Source organism: Arachis hypogaea, chromosome 19 (genome assembly GCF_003086295.3).
Source record: "Arachis hypogaea cultivar Tifrunner chromosome 19, arahy.Tifrunner.gnm2.J5K5, whole genome shotgun sequence".
Classification (NCBI taxonomy): Eukaryota; Viridiplantae; Streptophyta; class Magnoliopsida; order Fabales; family Fabaceae; genus Arachis; species Arachis hypogaea.
The window spans coordinates 105119246-105129824 of NC_092054.1; the positions used below are offsets into that span (position 1 = coordinate 105119246).

Consider the following 10579-nt stretch of genomic DNA (forward strand, 5'->3'; position numbering starts at 1 on the left):
TTTGTGTCCTCCACTCCCCTTGTATGTTCGGCCATGGTGCTTATGTCAATGGCCTTGCACTCTCCTTTTGGGTTCTCTTCTGTATTGCTTGGGAGAGTACTGGGAGGGATTTCAGTGATCCTTTTACTCAGCTGGCCCACTTGTGCTTCTAGATTTCTAATGGAAGATCTTGTTTCATTCATGAAACTTACAGTGGCCTTAGATAGATCAGAGACTAAGTTTGTTAAATTAGAAGTATTTTGTTCATAGTTCTCTGTCTGTTGCTGAGTGGATGATGGAAAAGGTTTATTATTGTTAAACCTGTTTCTTCCACCATTATTAAAGCCTTGTTGAGGCTTTTGATCCTTCCATGAGAAATTTGGATGATTTCTCCATGATGAGTTATAGGTGTTTCCATAAGGTTCACCTAAGTAATTTACCTCTGCTATTGCAGGGTTCTCAGGATCATAAGCTTCTTCTTCATAAGAAGCCTCTTGAGTACTGTTGGATGCAGCTTGCATTCCATGCAGACTTTGAGAGATCATACTGACTTGCTGAGTCAATATTTTGTTCTGAGCCAATATGGCATTCAGAGTATCAACTTCAAGAACTCCCTTCTTCATAGGCGTCCCATTACTCACCGGATTCCTTTCAGAAGTGTACGTGAACTGGTTATTAGCAACCATGTCAATGAGTTCTTGAGCTTCTGCAGGCGTTTTCTTTAGGTGAATGGATCCACCTGCAGAAGTGTCCAGTGATATCTTTGATAGCTCAGATAAACCATCATAGAATATATCCAGGATGGTCCATTCTGAAAGCATGTCAGAAGGACACTTTTTGGTCAACTGTTTGTATCTTTCCCAAGCTTCATAGAGGGATTCACCTTCTTTCTGTCTGAAGGTTTGAACATCAGCTCTAAGCTTGCTCAGCTTTTGAGGAGGAAAGTACTTGGCTAAGAAAGCCGTGACCAGCTTATCCCAAGAGTTCAGGCTGTCTTTGGGTTGAGAATCCAACCAGATTCTAGCTCTGTCTCTTACAGCAAAAGGGAAAAGCATGAGCCTGTAGACTTCAGGATCTACTCCATTAGTCTTAACAGTATCACATATCTGCAAGAATTCAGTTAAGAACTGAAAAGGATCTTCAGATGGAAGTCCATGAAACTTGCAGTTCTGCTGCATCAGAGAAACTAATTGAGGTTTCAGCTCAAAGTTGTTTGCTCCAATGGCAGGAATGGAGATGCTTCTTCCATGTAAATTGGAATTAGGTGCAGTAAAGTCACCAAGCATCCTCCTTGCATTATTATTATTTTCGGCTGCCATCTCCTCTTCCTGTTCGAAAATTTCTGAAAGGTTATCTCTGGATTTTGTAATTTAGCTTCTCTTAGTTTTCTCTTCATAGTCCTTTCAGGTTCTGGATCTGCTTCAACAAGAATATTCTTGTCCTTGCTCCTCCTCATATGACAAAGAAGAGGGCACAGAAAAATAATAATAATAATAGAGATCCTTTATACCACAGTATAGGGATCCCTGTGTGAGTAGAAGAAGAGGGGGAGACAAAGAATGTGATGTAAAGAAAGAAACACAACTGTGAGGATGGCAGAGATGTAAGATGAGATGTTAGTAGATGAATAAATAAATAGAATGAGATGAGAGAGGGAGAATTTTCGAAAAATATTTTTGAAAAAGAGTTAGTGATTTTCGAAAATGGTTTTGGAAAAATGTTAGTATTTTTCGAAAATTTTTAAAATCAAAAATAAAAATAAAAATGATTAGTTAATTAAAAAGAAATTTTTGAAAAAGAGAGAAGATATTTTTGAAAATTAGAGAGAGAGAGTTAGTTAGGTAGTTTTGAAAAATTTAAGAAACAAACAAGTAGTTAGTTAGTTGAAACAAATTTTGAAAACCAACTTTGAAAAGATAAGAAGTTAGGAAGTTAGAGAAGATATTTTGAAATCAAATTTTTTAAAAAGATAAGAAGATATTTTTGAAAAGATATGATAGAAATTAGTTTTTGAAAAATATTTGATTTTTAAAATCTCAATTAATGACTTGATACACAAGAAATCACAAGATATGATTCTAGAACTTAAAGTTTGAAACTTTCTTAACAAGCAAGTAACAAATTTCAAATTTTGAATCAAAACATTAATTGTTATTGTTATTTTCAAAAATTTGGTATAAAAATAAGAAAAAGATTTTTGAAAAACATTTTTGGAATTTTCGAAAATAACTAAGAGTTTTTGAAAAAGATTTGATTTTTGAAAAAGATTTTGAAAAAGATAAGATTTTCAAATTGAAAATTTAATTTGACTCATGAGAAACAATTTGATTTTAAAAATTTTTGAAAAAGTCAATCCAAATTTTCGAATTTGAGGAGAGAAAAAGGGAAAGATATTTTTTTGATTTTTAAATTTTTATGATGAGAGAGAAAAACAAGAAAAATGATGCAATGCATGAGAATTTTAGATCAAAACATGTGTTGCATGCAAGAATGCTATGAATGTCAAGATGAACACCAAGAACACTATGAAGATCATGATGAACATTAAGAACACATTTTTGAAAAATTTTTGATGCAAAGAAAACATGTAAGACACCAAACTTAGAAATCTTTCATGTTTAGACTCTAAGAAACGAAAAATGCACATGTAAAACAAGAAAAGATACAAAACATAAAAATGCTAAGATCAAGCAAGAAGACTTACCAAGAACAACTTGAAGATCATGAAGAACACTATGAATGCATGATATTTTCGAAAAATGCAAGATGCATATGCAATTGACACCAAACTTATGATATGACTCAAGACTCAAACAAGAAACAGAAAAATATTTTTGATTTTTATGATTTTCTAGTTTTTTTGTATTTTTTTCGAAAATTAATTGAAAAAGAAAAAATAAGGATTCCAAAATTTTTAACATGAATTCCAGGAATCTTGCATTCTTAGTCTAAAGCTTCAGTCCAGGAATTAGACATGGCTCACTAGCCAGCCAAGCTTTCAATGAAAGCTCCGGTCCAAAACACTAGACATGGCCAATGGCCAGCCAAGCTTCAGCAGGTAATTCAGACATGACACGCCTGACATACTCATTCCCAAAGGAATTAGACATGACTTTACAGCCAGCCAAGCTTCACATGCTTCATGAAACACTAGAATTCATTCTTTAAAAATTTTGAATCAAATTTTTGAAAACAATTTTATATATTTTTTTTCGAAAACAAAAGAAAAATTTTTGAAAGATTTTTGAAAAATTTTTGAAAAGAAAACAAAAAGAAAATTACCTAATCTGAGCAACAGGATGAACCGTCAGTTGTCCAAACACGAACAATCCCCGGCAACGGCGCCAAAAACTTGGTGCACGAAATTGTGATGTCCAGGCTCGAACAATCCCTGGCAACGTGAGCAACTTGGTACGCGTAATCGTGATTACACTTTAATTATGTAAAATTCATGGCTCTTTCTTTCCCTGGCAATGGCGCCAAGAACATGGTGCCAATACCATGGTTCACAACTTCGATACAACTAACCAGCAAGTGCACTGGGTCGTCCAAGTAATACCTTACGTGAGTATGGGTCGAATCCCACGGAGATTGTTGGTATGAAGCAAGCTATGGTCACCTTGCAAATCTCAGTCAGGCGGATATAAATTGATAATGGTGTTTTCGAATAATAATTAATAGAATAGGGATAGAGATACTTATGTAATTCATTGGTAGGAATTTCAGATAAGCGTATGGAGATGCTTTTCGTTCTTCTGAATCTCTGCTTTCCTGCTATCTTCATCCAATCAGTCTTACTCCTTTTCATGGCTGGCTTTATGCAAGGGCATCACCGTTGTCAGTGGCTACATCCCCTCCTCTCAGTGAAAAATATGCTCACATGCTCTGTCACAACACGGCTAATCATCTGTCGGTTCTCGATCATGCTGGAATAGGATTCACCCTCCTTTTGCGTCTGTCACTAACGCCCAGCACTCGCGAGTTTGAAGCTCGTCACAATCATTCAATCATTGAATCCTACTTGGAATACCACAGACAAGGTTTAGACTTTCCAGATTCTCTTGAATGCCGCCATCATTCTAGCTTACGCCACGAAGATTCTGATTAAGAGATCTAAGAGATATTCATTCTAGCTTATTTCATGTAGAACGGAAGTGTTTGTCAGGCACGTGTTCATAGGGGAGAATGGTGATGAGTGTCACACATAATCATCACCTTCATCACGTTCTTGGGTGTGAATGGATATCTTAGAATCGAAATAAGATGAGTTGAATAGAAAACAGAAGTACTTTGCATTAATCTTTGAGGAACAGCAGAGCTCCACACCTTAATCTATGGAGTGTAGAAACTCTACTGTTGAAAATACATAAGTGATAGGTCCAGGCATGGCCGAGATGGCCAGCCCCCAAAACGAGATCACAGGATCAAAATACAATCTAGGATGGTCAAAAAGACGTCTAATACAATAGTAAAAGGTCCTATTTATAATAAACTAGCTACTAGGGTTTACAGAAGTGAGTAATTGATGCATAAATCCACTTCCAGGGCCCACTTGGTGTGTGTTTGGGCCGAGCTTGAGTGTTGTACGTATAGAGGTCCTTTCTGGAGTTGAATGCCAACTTTTGTGCCAGTTTGGGCGTTCAACTCTGGTTTTGGCTCCTTTTCTGGCGCTGGACGCCAGATTTGGGTAGAAGGCTGGCGTTGAACGCCAGTTTACGTCATCTATTCTTGGCCAAAGTATAAACTATTATATATTGCTGGAAAGCCCTGGATGTCTACTTTCCAACGCAATTGGAAGCGCGCCATTTCGAGTTCTGTAGCTCCAGAAAATCCATTTTGAGTGCAGGGAGGTCAGAATCCAACAGCATCAGCTGTCCTTCTTCAACCTCTGAATCTGATTTTTGCTCAAGTCCCTCAATTTCAGCCAGAAAATACCTGAAATCACAGAAAAACACACAAACTCATAGTAAAGTCTAGAAATGTGAATTTAACATAAAAACTAATGAAAACATCCCTAAAAGTAACTAGATCCTACTAAAAACATATTAAAAACAATGCCAAAAAGCGTATAAATTATCCGCTCATCAACTTCCACCTCTCCACAAGATCTCTTAGTTTCAATCATTTGTTCAACAATTTTATCTAAACCTTTCCCTTACTCAAATCACAAATGGGAGGACAAGAGAGATTTACCTCCACATTGCTTTCCATCTCCTTGGGAGAAGGTTCTTCATGCTCAAAGGATTCTTCACCACTAAGACTTGATGCTTGATCTTCATCACCAAGGGGACTCAATTCTTGTTCTATCCCATCCAATTCTCCATAAGAGATATGCCTTGGAGGTTGTGCACATTCCTCCTTAGCATCAAATTCAATCATCTTGGAGGGGTTTTCTTCAATCCTAGACTCCCAAGGTGGTTCCGCATCTCCTAAGTCTTCAACCACTCCTTCCTCTTGTTCAATAATCCCTACCTCCTCCTCTTGTTGCAATTCTTGCTTTAACTCCTCTTCTTCACCTTAAAGCTCTAAACTCACTGCCTCACTATGTTCCTTGGTTGCATCTCCACATTCGTCAATGGGAGTGCCTTGGTTGCTTAGGCTTAGTTGGGATAAGGCCATATTGCTAATGGCTTCCACTAGGATAGCCATCTTGGCTCCTAGCTCCTTAAACTTCTTTTCATCCTCCTCGTATCGCCTTAAGATATGAGATTCAAGATCTCTCAATTCTTGCATAGGGGCTTCATCGGGAGGTGGTGGTGGAAGAGAGGGTTCATTGTTTGGAAGAAAGGGTTCAAGATCTTCCAACTCTTCATTATTCATTATATGCTTAGGAAGTTGCGCATTATCCTCCTCAACACCAAATTCAAGCTCATTGGAAGAAGGTTCAACAACTTCCACAAAATCATCAACAATGTCACTTGGTGTGGAAGTGCTCTTAAGTTTGAAATCCACCTCTTGTTTAATTTCCTCTAACTTTTCAACTACTTCTTCTTCTTTAACAATCTCTCCCTCCTCCACTTGTTGCAAGACATACCCCATCTCCTTGTCCTCATGTTGAGATTCAAAAATCCCCTTCATGCTCCTTTCTTTGGTTGATTTCTCACACTCATCCGTGGAGATGCTTTGCTTGTTGCATGAGTCCCATGAGTCCAAGTTGGCTTTAATTTTGGCAAAGTTAGCCTCAATAGCTTCATAATTCCTCCTTTGGGCTTCCTCTTGCTCCTTTTGACGGATTATTGCTTGAAGCCGATCCATTTCTTCCTTGAGACGATCCATTGGCTCTTGGATGGATGGATATGGGTGTTCTTCCTTGGAGGGTTGTGGTGGAAAGGGAAATTCATTAGGTGGTTGAAAGTTATCATACATGGGAGGTGATTCATCTTGGTAAGGGTAGTGAGATGGTGGTTCTTGAGGGTATTGGTGGTGGAATTGGGGTGGTTCTTCATATGGTTCATATGGTTCACAAGGTGGTTGGTATGATGGATATGGGTTGGGGTCATATGGAGGTGGTTGGTGAAAAGGGGCTTGTGAGTAAGGTGGTTCAAAATTATGTTGAGGAGGTGGTTCAAAGGCATATGGTGGTGGTTTTTGACAATCATAATAAGGGTCACCATATCCATTAGATTGATATGCATTAGGATGAGAGTTATACCCATAAGAATCCGGAGGGGGTTGTTGCCAAGAAGGTTGTCCATAAGCTTGGGGCTCCTCCCACCCTTGATCTCCAAATCCTTGATCCACATTCTCATTATAGTTCCCATTTCCTACAACATAATTTGAACCAAACTCATAGCCAAAGTGATGAGAATTCATAGTAACAAACAAAAACAAAAACTAACAAAAATAAGCAACAAAATTCTAAGACTAACAAAAACTAACAAATAAGCAAAAAGCAAACATATTCACAATATTCACAATAGCCATTAATATAACACCATTGCAACTCCCCGGCAACGGCGCCATTTTGATGAGCGAACTCTTGACGGTTTAGAATTTAGCTAATGAAGTCCCGTCGTAAAGTATAGTTTCCAAGCCAATCAAGAATCCTCTCAATCAAAAATTTGGTTTTGTCACAATTAACAATCCCCAATAAGAATTAACCGGAGTATTTAAACTCCGGGTCGTCTCACGAAGAGTTGCAATGAAATGTATGATTATTGGCTATGAAAGGTATAGGGGGTTTTGGTTGATTAGAGGGGCAATAAAATAAAAAGACAAGAAAAGTAAATTGAGCAAAAGTTTAAAGAAAACAAGTAATAAAGAGAGACATTCATGGAAATGGATTGAGATCATAGGCTTTCTATCCTAGTCTTGTATGATTAATTCATCTTATTTAGTTAACTCACACATCGGGAGAATGTCAAACAAGACTAATTAATCATATCGCAAATATAAACAAGAATTTATCTCATTACGTCAACTTCAACAAATAGGGAGAAAGTCTAACGAGACTAGCTAATCTCAATCCAAAAGTCCTAACCAACTTACTAATTAAAATAGCAAAAGATTAGCGTCAATGGAAACAATATTCCATAAGTCCTAATCAACTCACTAATTTAATTAGCAAAAGATTAGCGTCAATGGAAACAATACTAGCTAACAACTCTAGATCACCAACATGAGTTGGGATTTCATGACTCAAGATTGCTCAATTACTCTTTCCAAGCCAAGAATGCTCAAAATCTACTCTAACATCCTTCCAAGCATTTTATCAAACACTTGGAAGGCATAAAAGGAAAGCATAATAAAAGTGCAAGAATAATAAAATCTACCAACTACAATTTGCAAGAAAAGTAAATCAACAACTTAATTCATCAATAAAAAGTCATCAAACATTAAATTGCATTAAAAGTAAATGGAAATCCAACAAGGGTTCATCAACATAAAAGTAACAAAATAAAGGAAATGAACAAGAGAAACTAAGAAGATTAGAGTAGTAGCAACAAGAAATTAAAAGAGAAAACTAAATCAAAACAAGAATTAAAACTTGGATTCAAGAAAATTAAATCTAAACTACCCTAACCTACAACATGATGAAAACTAAACTATGACTACTTGCTTCATTCCCCCTTCAATCCTTGGGTTTAATAGCATCAGAAATGGGTTGGATTGGGCCCAAAATGAGCTGCAAAATCGCTGGGGGCGATTTCATTAAAGTGGGCCACGGACAGCATCGGCGCGCGCGCGCAAAGTGCGCGTGCGTGCCCCTGAACACGAAGCAATATATAGCAAATTTTATATCATTTCGAAGCCCCGGATGTTAGCTTTCCATCGCAACTGGAACCGCCTCATTTGGACCTCTGTAGCTCAAGTTATGGTCGTTTGAGTGCAAAGAGGTCAGGCTTGACAGCTTTACGGTTCCTTCATTTCTTCATGAGTTCTCCCACTTGCATGCTTTTCTCCTCACTTCTCCCATCCGATACTTGCCTTATGAACCTGAAATTACTCAACAAATACATTAAGGCATCGAATAGAATTAAAATGAATTAAAATTACCAATTTTAGGGCCTAAAAAGCATGTTTTCACATTTAAGCGCAAATCAAGGGAGAATTGCAAAACCATGCTATTTCATTGAATAAATGTGAGAAAATGTGATAAAATCCCCCAAAATAAGCACAAGATAAACCACAAAATTAGGGTTTATCAAGACTTCCAGAAATTTTTCCACCATATCAGAGAAAATAGAGAGCATGCATCTCTGTAAGGTTGCAGGCGCATTACACAGCCCAAATGGCATCCTTCTATAAGAAAACACTCCCGATGGACATGTGAATGCTGTTTTCTCTTGATCCTGGGGATCTACTACAATCTGGTTATAGCCTGAGTAGCCATCCAAAAAGCAGTAGTAATCATGACCTGCCAGTCTTTCTAGCATCTGGTCTATGAATGGTAAAGGAAAATGATCCTTTCTGGTGGCTATATTGAGCCTTCTGTAGTCAATACACATGCGCCACCCTGTAACTGTTCTTGTAGGAACCAGTTCATTTTTTTCATTATGAATCACTGTCATGCCTCCCTTCTTTGGGACGACTTGGACAGGGCTCATCCAGGGGCTATCAGAAATAGGATAAATAATCCCAGCCTCTAGTAATTTGGTGACCTCTTTCTGTACCACTTCCTTCATGGCTGGATTTAGCCGCCTTTGTGGTTGAACCACTGGTTTAGCATTATCCTCCAATAAGATTTTGTGCATGCATCTAGCTGGGCTTATGCCCTTAAGGTCACCTATGGACCACCCAAGAGCTGTCTTGTGTGTCCTTAGCACTTGAATAAGTGCTTCCTCTTCCTGTGGATTTAAAGCAGAGCTTATGATCACTGGAAAAGTGTCACCTTCTCCCAGAAATACATATTTCAGGGATGGTGGTAATGGTTTGAGCTCGGGTTTAGGAGGCTTTTCCTCTTCCAGAGGAAATTTCAGAGGCTCTTTCATTTCCTCTGAATTCTCCAAATCAGGCTGAACATCTTTAATGATGTCTTCCAACTCTGATTCGAGACTCTCAGCCATGTTGATCTCTTCTACCAAAGAGTCAATAAGATCAACTTTCATGCAGTCTTTTGATGTGTCTGGGTGCTACATGGCTTTGACAGCATTCAACTTAACTCATCCTCATTGACTCTCAGGGTTATTTCCCCCTGTTAGACGTTAATGAGAGTTCGTCCAGTTGCTAGGAAGGGTCTTCCTAGAATGAGAGTAGCACTCTTGTGCTCCTCCATTTCCAGCACTACAAAGTCAGTGGGAAAGGCGAATGGCCCAACTCTGACAATCATGTCTTCAATCACGCCTGATGGGTATTTAATGGAGCCATCAGCAAGTTGGAGACATATCTGGGTTGGTTTAACTTCCTCAGTTAAACCAAGCTTTCTGATAGTGGATGCAGGTATCAGGTTGATGCTTGCCCCAAGATCACATAAAGCTGTCTTGGTGCAATTACCTTCTAATGTGCATGGTATCAGAAAACTCCCAGGGTCTTTAAGCTTTTCAGAGAAGCTTTTCAGAATGACTGCATTGCATTCTTCAGTGAGGAGAACTCTTTCTGTTTCTCTCCAATCCTTTTTATGACTCAAGATCTCTTTCATGAACGTGGCATAAAAAGGTATTTGCTCCAGTGCCTCTGCAAATGGGATCTTTATGTCAAGAGTCCTGAGATAATCTGCAAAGCGAGCAAATTGCTTATCCTGCTCCTCTTTCCGGAGTTTTTGAGGATAAGGTATCTTGGCTTTATATTCCTCAACCTTAGTTGCTGTAGGTTTATTGCCTACAGAAGTGGTTGAAGAAACATTTTTAGAGGGGTTGTCTGATGCACATAAACTAGTTATGCTACGATTTAGGAAATTGCACGATCGGCAAAATTCCTTCCGGCAAGTGCACCGGTTATCGTCAAGTAAAAACTCACAATAGAGTGAGGTCGAATCCCACAAGGATTGGTTGAGTGAGCAATTCGGATTAGAAGTGTGTTCTAGTTGAGCGGAATCAAGATTGAGATGAGTATTGCGGAATGTAAAAGTGGCGGGAAAAGTAAATGACAAGAAATTGAAATGGCGGAATCTTAAATTGCATGAATTAAAGAGCAGAAACTAAATTGCTGAAATTAAAAGGGA

The 10579-nt window shown here is 38.2% G+C and overlaps 1 non-coding gene across 1 annotated transcript; it reads left to right on the forward strand.

The window, feature by feature from the left end:
- Positions 1-794: 794 nt before the first annotated feature.
- On the forward strand, positions 795-902 carry LOC112780733 (small nucleolar RNA R71). Its single transcript, XR_003191549.1, has one exon. It is a non-coding gene; the product is annotated as a small nucleolar RNA R71 (small nucleolar RNA).
- The last annotated feature ends 9677 nt before the right edge of the window (positions 903-10579 follow it).